The following is a 12916-nucleotide window of genomic DNA, read 5'->3' as shown; positions in this document are numbered from 1 at the left end:
GCTTGTGGCTTTTGTCTACCAGCACATGGGGTTATAAAATATAATGCAATGTGACTCACAAATGGACTCCGGTGAGAGTTTGTTTACCCAGTCATAGCATTAAATAAATATCATACGGTCGTGCATTGCTTATCAACAATGATACGTTCTGAGAAATGCATTGTTAGGCAATTTCTTTGTTGTGGTTATATAATAGAGTTGCTTACACAAACCTAGATGCTCTATAGTCTACTGCACACCTAGGCTAGCTGGAATAGCCTATTGCTCCCGAGCTACAAGCCTGTACCGCATGTCACTGCACTGAAAACTACAGGTGATTATAACACAATGGTAAATATTTGTGTATCCAAACGTATCTAAACAGAGAAAAAGTACAGTAAAAGCCATATAAAAGATTTAAAAATGGTACACCTGTATAGGGCAGTTATGAATGAAGCTTGCAGGACTGGAAGTTGCTCTGAGTGAGGCGGTGAATGAGTGGTGAATGAATGAGGGCTCAGGACATTCTTGCACACCACTGTGGACTCTATGATGGCTGTACACTTAGGCTATACGAAATTAAATTTTTTTTCCTATCTTCAGTAATAAACTTAGCTTACTGTAACTTTTTTTACTTTATAAACTTTTAAATTATTTTTAACTTTCTGACTTTTTTGTAATAACACTTAGTTTTAAATGAAAAGTTTAAAGGGTAAAAAAATGTTTTAAGACAAAACTTTATAGAATAAGAATATAAAGAAAATATTTGCGTACAGCTATACAATATGTTTTTTAAGCTAAGACACAAATACATGTATGAGCCTAGGCCTACACAGGGTCAGGATCATCAGTATCACTCTCTTCCACATCCACATCTTGTCCTACTGGCAGGTCTTCAGAGGCAATAACAGGCATTGAGCTGTCCTCGCCTGTAGTAGCAATACCTTCTTCTGGAATATCTCTGGAAGGACCTACCTGAGGCTGTTTTACAGTTAACATTTAAAAAAAAAAAGAGTACACTCTAAAATGACAATATAAAGCATATTATAATAAATACATAAATCAGTAACATGGTCGTTTATTATCATTATCATGTATTATATGCTGTACACAATTCTCTGTGTACTTTTTTTTTTTGTTTGAGACTGAGTCTCGCTCTGTTGCCAGGCCAGAGTACAGTGGTGTAATCTCAGCTTACTACAACCTCTGCCTCCCAGGTTCAAGTGATTCTCTGCCTCAGCCTCCCGAGTAGCTGGGACTACAGGTGTGTACCACCACGGCCAGCTAATTTTTGTATTTTTAGTAGAGATGGGGTTTCACCCTGTTGGCCAGGATGGTCTTGATCTCTTGACCTTGTGATCCACCTGCCTTGGCCTCCCAAAGTGGTGGGATTACAGGCGTGAGGCATTGTGCCTGGCTGGTCTATGTGTACTCTTATACAACTGCAGTAGGTTTGTTTACACCAGCATCACCACAAATGTGATTAACTCATTGCCATAAGACATTCTGATGGCTATATCACTAGGCAATAGGAATTTGTTAGTTTCATTATAATCCTGTGAGACCACTGTCATATTTGGTCCCTTGTTGACCAAAATGTCTTTATGGGATACATGACTGTAATAACAAATCACTCACAGGTACATATTAGTACTTAGAATGCTATAGGCACTGTTACTGTGGATCGAGCTCTTAGGTACTATAATCACACCCATTTACAGATGGGGAAACTGAGGCACTGACAAGGTAAATTACTTGCCAAGGTAACATAGCAAGGAAATAATGGAGTTAGGATGTGAACATTAGGCAGTCTTTCAGAGTTCATGCTTTTAACAAGCATACTATTCTGCATGTGCCACAGGCAAAAGCATCTTAGATTTCTTTTTAGGTTTGTAGTTTCTAATACAGTGCTAAGTAGATCAACTCCCAATAAATGCTTACTGTTTAATCAGGTTAGATTTAGTTATTCCATTGCCAAAGGGTCTTTATTTAATTGAAAACAGGATGGGCTGGAAGAGGGTGTGCTGGCTGAACCATGTGATAACAGAGGCAGTGAGGTGTTGACTGAAACCACCTGGTTTCAAATCTCTGCGTGTCACTTTGCCAATACCAGGATAAATCCCATGGCCTTTATGGGAGAACTAACTGTCATTCATTTATCAAATTTTCGTTGGGTGGCTACAGTGTGCTAGCCACTGTTCTAACTTCCAAGGATTCAATAGTAAACCAAACAAACAAAACCCTGCCCTTGTGTATCTTACATTTTGGTTACATAACAATACACGTAACATGCTTAGCACAGTGCTTAAGGTACTGGTTAACGTTATTTATTTTTTTTTGAGACGAAGTCTCACTCTGTCGCTAGGCTGGAGTGTAGTGGCGCAATCTAGGCTCACTGCAACCTCCACCTCCTGGGTTCAAGTGATTCTCATGCCTCAGCCTCCCGAGTAGCTGGGATTACAGGCGTGCACCATCACACCCAGTTAATTTTTGCATTTTTAGTAGAGACAGGGTTTCACCATGTTGGCCAGGATGGTCTCAGTCTCCTGACCTCGTGATCTGCCTACCTCGGCCTCCCAAAGTGCTGGCATTACAAGCATGAGCCACCGCACCTGGCCTGTTATTCTTACATGGTGCGTGCTACTGGTTAGTGCTTTTTACAGACAGTATTGGCACATTCCTAATTTTTTGGTAGGGTGTGTCAAATGAGGTGGCAAAACAGGGTTTATAGATGATGAAGGCAAATTAGATCATAAAAGGTGATTATGGTTCTTTGAAGGTCTCCAGAATGACCACTGTTGAATTAATCATACAATAAAAGTTGGCTTTAGGTTTTAAGATAGCTAGTGTGTTTTCCTCAAACCTTAGAGTAGTAGTTTTGATACTGTGTATTTTAGTGGTAATGGTTTAGTAGTAACAAAAGTCTACAGACTTTCCCATAAATGGCCATACAGTAAATGATTTAGGATTTGCAGGCAATGTGATCTTTGTTACAACTACTCAACTCTGCCTGCTGCTGTAAGAAGAAAGCAGCCATAGATAATATGTCAACAAATAGGTATAGCTGTGTTTCCGATAAAGTTTTATTTATATAAACAGGCATTCAGCCCACAGGTCAGTTTGCCAGCCTCTGTTCCGGAAGAAAGTAAAAATTCTGTCAGCAATAACATTGTGCGGGGATCAGCTTTTTAAAAGAAAACATGAACTAATATTAAAAAAAATTGGCTTACTGCAAAGTCACAATACTCCTTAGACTCTTAAAAATCTGAATTTGACTCCTGATGGTTTAAGTTTACTATTTTGCATGACCTTGTTTTCTGACTGGTTCAAGATCGGTACCAGGGATCACTTAAGGAAGAAATTTCGAGAACCTGGAAAGGACATCTTCTCTGGAAGAGAACCAGAGGAGATAAACTGTTCCATGGACGTTTATATTGGGCCCTGAAGGAATTTTCAGCAGTGAGGGCTTTGCAGAATTGAAATGGATTATTGAGAAGGGCTATCGCTGAAAAGGATTTTCTTTCTCTAGACATTTTAAATTCCAGAGAAGTCCTACTCTGGCAACTGGTCAATACAGAGTTATTAATTACTCACTGATTAAAATTTTCTACTTCTTCTGTATCTTGTCCAATATGGCTTGTTTTTGATCTGGTCAGAAGGCTGCTGGGGAATGGAGTGAATGGCTAGTGTATTCTCTCTGGGATTTTGTGTCCAGCTTTAAGCCACAGTGAAGTCTTGTTAAATTGCAGTAAGGGAGAGGAAACCATCTGAAAGAGAGAAAAGGAGGCATTTTCGAATGTCTTTCAAGAAATGAAATTTTATTCAAGAGGCCAAAAGTGCCACAGGGTAATGGGACCATGACCAGCAAACACCTATACTAGATAAAAGTAAATTTTAATTAACATATCAATAGTTTGTAGATCTTAGGTGCTTCCAAAGTGCTTCAGGGTGTTTGACAACTTTTTCTTCCCTTAAGCTCTTTTGCTTTCTCTTTGAAGATCTATTTTAAACAAAGAGAACCCCTGTTTCAATCTATTTTGATCTCAAGGATGTCTGATTTAATGTAATTTTCTCACGTTCCTATCAACTTGCCCAAGGTGAGGAATAATTTACTTGGTTAGAGCAAAAGAACAAAGAACTTTTTGGGAAATGGAGAATAGTGGACTTCCTTTAAAATAAGAAAAGTACTGCAGTTTTCCACCTACCATTTTTAAACTTTTGCGTTCTTAGATGGTCTTCCTTGGATTTAAGACCTTTGTGAGTTTGTTCAAATAGGCAGTCATGCAAAAAGAGCCTGCGTTTTCTAAGGGTGGTCTCCTGTGTGTTTAGCTTTGGTTGATGGGCGTATTAGAAACAAGCAGAGCATGGGTGATTCCAGCTCATTGGATACAGCAAGTAATTACCTCCCTGCTTTTGGAAACCGTTAAATATACTCCCACTCAAGCAATGAATGTAGCCAGGGCCAAGGTGGGCAGATGCTGGCTGCTCAGTGACCATGTTCAGGAAGATGTGTGTAGGAGGAGAGGAAGGATTCCAAGAAGACTCAGTACCTTCTTCTAGCATTATAGGGATTTAAATAGGCCTGAGGGAAGGACCCAGTACATAGCACGTGTTCCATAAAGGGCACTTTCCATCCTTATCCACTCTTTCTGCTTTGAACTGCTCTTAGGAAGACCTACTTTAATTCAAATAAAAATGCATTTGTTTAAACCTGCAGCAGAAGATTCAAGGGCCCTTGGCCTCCCAGGGTTTATAAATAGATGGAAAGATGTATATACTGAGAAAAAAAAGTGAAATGAGAGTTATGCAAGTAGAGATGACTGTATTTGACAGCACAGGCCATGCAAATGTGAGGTGAGTGGTAAAATCAGTGTGAAAAGTAGAAAATGTTTGAGAAATATAGATGGGAGGGGGGCGGAGCTGGTCCAAGAATGGTTAAGGAAGGCTTCATGGGGGTTGTGTGATTTGACCACGGCCTTCATGGGTGAGTAGGATTTGGATGGATGGAACTAAGGGAATCACAAGTGGAGAGAGTTACAAGCTCCTAAAAAGCTGGTTATGTTTTGGTTTTTTAATTCATTGTCCTGTGTTTGGTAAATACTTAATAGATGCTTATTAAAGGAATAATTCTTTTGATTTTTATTTTTTTCTCCTCTGAACTTAGTCTATAGCACACAATTAAAACTCAATTCTGTACGGTCTCACCTCATCAAGGCAATTCTTTCCTCTCTGGCTGTACTATTAGTACCTTGTGGGAAAGGCCCATGTGTAATATTTTTGCATCCTCTCCAGTAATAACTAGAATGTTGAACATGTAGCAGGTGCTGCCTAAACCCTTCCTCATTGAACAAGATGGTCAAAGACACAGGATGCTAAGCTTTGATAAGAACTAGTGTTTTTTAGGGCCCTTTAAGAAATAAATCATTGTGACCATAGATTGCTTTGCTACCAGGAAGAACAGACCTACCTCCAGGGTCTGCCTGACACCAGTGGGAATGAACCCATATACCAGTTTTGAGAATCTCCTTGCCAGCTTATGAAGATAAACCTGTGTTTTCCTGGCAGTTAATTTTGTAGATGAACTTGGCCCATACTGCTTCTCCATTATGTCAGCTTTTCACTGTGTAGGTTTTTGATGGTCTCACCTGAAGAATGGAAGTGGAGCTAATAGTTACCTAGTATCTACCATGTGCTTTAACTTCCACAATAGCCTTGCAGATATCACTTTTGTCCTTTTAAAAGAGAGAAGCTCAGAGCATGTAAATGGCTTGATCAAGGTCACTTAATATGTCATGATAGATGAATTTGAACCTAGGACTCTGAGCTAGAGCTGCATTCCTTACATTGTGTTATGGTGTCCATATGCTTTTGCATTTTGATGCCTGACTAGATTTGAGTAGTCAGAGAAGAGATAAAAGATGCGATTTCAGATGAGGGGCAATGATTGAGGCACAGTCAACCAATGACCTTGGCAGAAGAGGAGAGTACCTTTGAGGGAATTAATAATAAATACTCTTGAATTCCTATGATTGGGTGAGATTCCATTACAGATGGTTTTGGAAGACTTCAGACTTTATGAAATATCATGGGAGCCACTGGAAAATGTTTAACTAGAGGTATGATGTGATGAAATTATTCATTAATCTAATAATTAAACACACTTAGTGAGTATATATCATGTTCCGTATTGGAACAAATCACACATTGTTCCTGCTCTTATGAACCTTTTATTCTAGTGGGCAAACAGACCTTAGATAAATAATTTCATAAATACTATATATAATACCCAAGTAAGGAACATGCTTCAGTATAAATGTATAAGGGCTGTGAGAGTATACATTTTAGACCCTCCCTCTCCTGAGAAAGTGACTTTTGAGTTGAGATCCAAAGAGATAAGTAAGGGTTAACTAGTTGTGTTAGTCCATTTTCATGCTGCTTATAAAGACATAGCCAAGACTGGATAATTTATTAAAAAAAAGAGATTTAATGGACTCAGAGTTCCATGTGGCTGGGGAGGCCTCATAATCATGGCAGAAGACGAAAGGCACATCTTACATGGCAGCAGACAAGAGAGAGTGAGGACCAAGTGAAAGGGATTTCCCCATGTAAAACCATCAGATGGTTCAGTTTGGGGGAAACTGCCTCCAGGATTCAATTATCTCCCACTGGGTCCCTCCCACAATATGTGGGAATTGTGGGTGCTATAATTCAAGATGAGATTTGGGTGGGACACAGCCAAACCATTTCACTAGGTAAGAAGAGGGCTCCATGCTAAGGAACGGGATACGCAAAGACCCTGTGGCAGGAGGAACTGTACCTGCTTTTTTGAAGAATTCCATAAGGTAGCCTTCAGTGGAGCTGAGTAGCGTGCAGGGGAGAGTGGGCTAAGACATGAGGGGAGAAGTAGGCAAAAGCTAAATCTCATCAGGACCTTATAGACAATTGACAGATGTTTGTGTTTATCCAGTAAAGTGTTTGTATGCTCCTTAAGAGGCAGTGGGGAGTGAGCAGAGTGGTGAAGATAAGCATGAAAGCTGCTGGTGACAAACCCTGATACCTCCTCTATTCCAAAAGGAAAGGCAGAACTCAGAGGCACCATCCTCCTGTTGTGTTTGCAAGCTGTTGACACAACCTGGAAAGGTTAAGAGTTTTCAACAGACTTGTCAGAGTTTGTGTTCTATGGAAACTGACAGAGCCTACAGGCTGAGGGGCTAATTTTAATAGAAATAACCTAGGTGCGTTTGTTAATTTTCTCCATTCCCTCAATGACCTGTTTGCATAGCGTGAAGGTGCTTTGATGTGACCAGGAGAACAGAAGGATATTTTGTGCATAGCCGACCGTGAGAGGAATGCTGGTTTTGCGATGAGGAAGCACAGGAAGATGACAGGTGAGTTGGGTGGTAGGGGAGATGAGAACGTGTATCATGTGGCTCTTCCCACCTCCCCAAATGCAGCCTTGTTTATCTCAGATTCATCTTTCTTCTCTCAGAGAATTAACTTTTGTGAGTTTAGCGTGTCCATCGTTGCCAAGGAAATTAAACAAATTGGCAAATTATTTTGTACTTGGCCAAGTGTGAACATCAGGGGAGGGGAAGAAGCCCCTGCTACTTCCCTCTGATTCAGTGAGTTTGTTGCTGGTTCTCTTCGGTTTCATAAACCTTGTGGTGCTTGCAGAGGTTTTTTTAGGTCCAAGCGGCAGGGCACATTCTGCCTGTGTAAATGGACGGGATGGGGGATGGCCTCTTTCCTGCATGCAAATGATCCTGGTGTTACCCACGTTTAAAGGTCTTTATCTGCTGGCTGCCGTATCTGGGATCTGTTCTGGGGGTGAGTTGCCAGGACAGTGTGAATGCCCTGAGAATTAGAATGGAGCCCCAAGCCTATGCACACTCTGACTTTGAGTCATTGAGGTCTCCGGGCAGTGGCAGGCAGAGCCTCCTTAGTGGTAATGGGCCAGACACTCTGTGGGTGCCGGGGACAGGGTCATGGTGTGCATGTTGGTGGTGGGTTGCAAAGTCACTTCGATGTGGAGATGGTTCTGCCGCAGGGGGTGCCCCACCCTCCCCCTGAGGCCTTGGAGAAAGTTCTTAACCCCATGGATTATGTCCGGAAAGTGCAAGTCACTACACTGAGTTTACCAGCATCAAGGGAGTAGGTAGGAGCAATGAGGGCCTGGATAACCCCAAATTTTATTCAATTAACTCTTAATTGTCTGGGGACTGGTTACCCATGCAGTCATGGTGAAGGCTCCCTCCTGTCTGCCGCAAAGTGGCCTGCTGATGCTCACTGCCCATCCTCCACTGCCAAGTTCCTCAGCCCCGCCCAGGAGAGGAGGGCAGCCCACATCCCACCATGCCTTCTCCATGGTTGCTTAAAACTGCTTTCTCTCATACTCCAGAGCACACTGCGCTTGAGTTACCCACCTAAAATATGTGAAAGGAATTAGGGAACAAGGGAGATAGGAAGGGGTTTGAATAAAGACATTTCTTAAACAGATATCTCTCTGCCAAGCATATAGTAGGCACTCAATAATTTTTGTCTAGCTTTAACCTCACTGGGCATTCAAAATTAAGAAGCATTCATATTCAAAATACAGAATGATTCTTAAACAAAGTACTGGAGTTTTTTGCTGGGGCTTTGAAAAACCTCTGTTGGTCCTCTTTAAAAAAGCATGCAGTCTATTAACTGGGAGGAATCTGAATGTGCAACACGCTGTCATGTAGGGAAAAGAATGGTCAAGCAAGAAAAGCTAGATTAGAATGTTGTATGTTAAAGAAAAAGTAGGTGCATGCTTCAGTGTAGGAGGCAGCCCTGGAAAAGAGCAGGTTGAGTGATTGTGAGGATTAAGCGCACCAGCCCGGGGATATATGAGCAGATTCAGGAAGTTGTGGGTACACAGAAGAGGAATTTGGATCACTTCTCCAGCAAGAAAACAAAAATGTGCTTTTGACAGTAGGGGCCATATAAAAAGGAAATTGGATCTCAAAGGATGTTTTAAGAAGAGCTTTGGATGTCAGGGGACTGGAGCAGAGGGAATACAGAGCAAAAACGAAAGGCCTGGGAGGCCAGAGGTCCTCAGCTGTGGCTCTGACAGTTGGGGCAGCCAAGGCCAGAGCTCACAATGGGAAGCAGGGCTTTTATTTTGTTCTTTTAAGGCAGGGATGTTTATAGGCCACTCAAGGAAGCGATGGAAACATGAGATTTCACTGCCTGTGTGACATTTTGTAATCCACTCATTGGCACTCCTGAGCTTATCAAGTCAGTCGGGTTGAGGAGGGGCTTCTCATATGGAGACCCCAAGAGTGAGTGTCTGCACCCTGCTGACACCTGCTGACAAGGAGGAAAGCACAGATTCTCTCAAGCATCCACTTTCCTCAATGGGGCAATGACATGAGCCGGGGTGCAGAACCTTGTACTGAGGGCTGGGAGAAACGTATGTGTAGCTTGTGCCAGAACTAGGATCCAGGGGATGACCTGGGGTTTGTTAGGGTGCGTTCTTAACCAAAGCCCCCACCTTCCCTGTGTGCCTGGGAGATGGTTTAGGAACTGGGCAGGCTAGGTGGTCCAGATTTGCTGCGAGCACACACAAGGCCAGGCACACTGCATCTCTGTCTCATATGGAATCCATCACCAAGGCCCTGAGAATTACTTCCAGCATTCATAGCAAACCTGTCTACTGTCCCCACCTGGTCCAGGTCCTGACCCTGACTCCCAGTGGCCCTCTGTACCATCTCCCATTCTTGTCCTCTGCTGTCCACCTCCTTTTCCTCTACCACACACAGCAGGCAGAATGTCCTTTCAGAAATGCAGATCTGGTTCTGTCACTCTCCTGCTTGAAACGCTTTCTTTTCCCCTGAGGACAAAATTAAAAGCCCTTTACCAGGTTTACAAGGCCTTGCATGACATTATTTTCTTATTTTAAAGGAAGGATACTCAGAGAAAAGAAGGACAGATTCGATTTCAGAGAGATTCGATTTCTAGGATCTTTCCGGTTTTCCTCCCTGTTGCTGAATTCTAGCCATACTGATCTGTCACTTTCGTGAATGTATCATGCTCTTGCCCACCTCAGGGCCCTTGCACATCTGGTTCCCAGTGCCTTGAGACTTTTATCTTATTCTCTCCACAGCTGACCCCTACTGATCCTTTCAGTCTCAGAATAAACAAGCCTTTTTTCAGTCTCTCATGACCCTACTTTGCTTCCATTTACTTTGTTACAGTTTGCAATTGGATATTCATTTATGTGATTACTTGTTCAGTGTCTGTCCTCTCTGTTAACCATCCATACCCTGAGAGGAGGGGCCATGTCTGTTTTGTTCATCTGGATGTCCTCTGTATATTTTAAATCTTGGTTCACTAGAGGAGTGAATGAATGAGTGATTTGTAGCAGGTTGCTGTGACTGTACTTTCATGGAGAAGAATTTAAGCAGCTATTCACTGTTAACTTAATTTGTTCACTCAACAAACATTTGATGAGCAGTTAATATGTGCAAGCTAAGGCACATTACCTATCTTCAAGGAGATTCTGGTGAAAGAGACAATCTTCTAAACTATCAATCCACACAGTAGAATAAGTGTTATAACAGAGTTATATACAGGGTGATCTGAGTGCATAGTTTCTCATGCCCGTATTCCAGGTAGTATAATTTTCTGAAATTAAAGCTGGTAAGAATCAACATACTGGGGATGTGATTAGCCATTCCCAAATCTCAAAAAGACATTAGCCTAAACTGTAAGGAGTGTAAGATAAGCTGTGCTCTAGTTAATTATAACATGAGGGCATGTGCTGGCGATAGATAATGTGGTGGCTGATAAGGAATATTGAAAACCAGAGCCACAGGAATGTGGCATTGCCCCTTTCCATTAGGGGGAGTGCAGCCCCATGCCAAAGGAATGGTCCCAGCTCTCTAGCCACAGGTGGCCCTGAAGATCTCCAGCCACAGACACCCCTGAGCAACGTAGTGAGACCTCTCTAGGCATGGATAGCCCTGGAGCCCTGGAGGGGAGAAGGGCACACTGTTCTGCTTCTTTCATGTACAACCTGTTCTTCCAGCTTTGCAAAATGCTCTGATAAATTAGGAGAACACTTTAAAAATTGACCACTCAGGCCAGGCACGGCGGGTCATGCCTGTAATCCTCGCACTTTGGGACGCTGAAGCGGGGAGATCACCTGAGGTCAGGAGTTCAAGACCAGCCTGGCCAACATGGCAGAACCCCATCTCTACTAAAAATACAAAAAATTAGCTGGGCATGGTGACACGTGCCTGTAAGCCCAGCTACCCGGGAGGCTGAGGCGGGAGAATCTCTGGAACCCGGAGACGGAGGCTGCAGTGAACCAAGATCGTGCCACCGCACTCCAGCATGGGTGACAGAGTGAGAGTCCATCGCAAAAGAAAAAAAAAAAGAAAATTGACCATTCATTCCTAGATGTTGGTGGGGAGAGGAAAGGAGGCAGTTTCTGGCTCTTTTGAATTCTCTTCCTGTAATTTAAGGTGATTGACTACTTTATTAGATTTAGTATCAAACTTGTTTCCTTCTTTTTAAATTAAGTTTGACAAAAGGTAATAGCAGTGAACCCAAGTTTATTATTTTAGAACTGTCTTCAGTAACTAGAAAGATGACCTTTAGATAGTTACTCCAGGAGTGTCCTACAAACGAATTTCATTCACCTAAGGGTAGAAGGATTTGAACTTTATTTCCTAACTTGATGAGTATTTCGTGATAAACCAGTTCTGGCCCATTAACTTCATTTCTCAAAACACAGGTTTAAAAAGAGTGTTTCCTCAAGGAGTTGCCATTAAAAATGGAATGAATCCAACTTGCTGGAAATAAAATGGCCAGAGCTGAACATGGTACACAATCTTGATGAAAATAGCTTGGTTTTTTTTGTTGTTGTTTTGTTTTTTGTTTTTTGTTTTTTTTTTTTTTTTTTTTTTTTTTTTTTTTTGGTGAGAGGGGTGCGTTGCATGTGTTAGTTTTGAAGTGATAAGTAGCATTTCATAGATAACCACCAGCCTGTGTCTGATCAGCAGCCTAATGTCCCACTACTGTTGAGGATGCCTGTGATGTGTGAGCTTCCCTTTCCATTCTCCTTGTATCTTTCCTTATTTATCTAGAAAATTAAATCAACAGGAAGGTAATGTTCCAAGGAAAGGTTTCCCTTCCCTCACTGGACATTTAGTGGGGGACAATATAGACTGCCCTTTAGCAGATAATTAGAACTGACATCTACACAACCATCTAAATCTATAGATAGGCATATGCAAAATGAATTTGCCCAAACCTTGCAGTGGGAGGTTGTGAACCGGAACCTCATTACTGAATTCCATATTGTGGAGTGTGGTCTCATCCAAGGAATGTCTGCAATTCCCATTCCAATCTGAGTAAACAGGCAGATATGAATAGTCACTGGGGTAAACTATAATTAGGTATGTTCTTGAGGTTTTTAGAGTGATTCTTTCATACCTTTGTAAAATTGACAATACGTGAAAGATAAAATTTCCCCACAGATATTTCAGCTAATTACTCCTTCTAGGTAAAGATTGGCCCCATTTCTTGGTCTGTCTGATGATGACTTTTCATTTTCTGCCATAAACGAACCTAATTTGCAAATGAAAAATTTCAGTGAAGCATACGTCGCCTGCAAGGGAATTACAGCCCGGAACCTTTGGAAGTATTCAGTAGAACATGCAAGGTTCTTAATTCACAGTTAAAATAACGATTGCTCCTAAGTAGTACTTATTATTTTTAAGTTTAGACATTCCAATAACAGTAATCAAGAGGAGTTAAGTTCACTTTAAAGCAAACCAAATGAGGAATAACTGTCAAAATGTGCTTAATATTTCCTGTTTGTAGGGTGAGATTTTCCTCAGATCACACCACATTCCCTTGTTGATACATATAAGCCCTTTTACAGCTTGATGTTAAGAATAGGAGTAGC

The sequence above is a fragment of the Rhinopithecus bieti genome, unplaced genomic scaffold (assembly GCF_001698545.2).
Source record: "Rhinopithecus bieti isolate Rb0 unplaced genomic scaffold, ASM169854v2 scaffold_2723, whole genome shotgun sequence".
NCBI classification, from domain to species: Eukaryota; Metazoa; Chordata; class Mammalia; order Primates; family Cercopithecidae; genus Rhinopithecus; species Rhinopithecus bieti.
Note: the sequence above shows the minus strand (reverse complement) of the source record.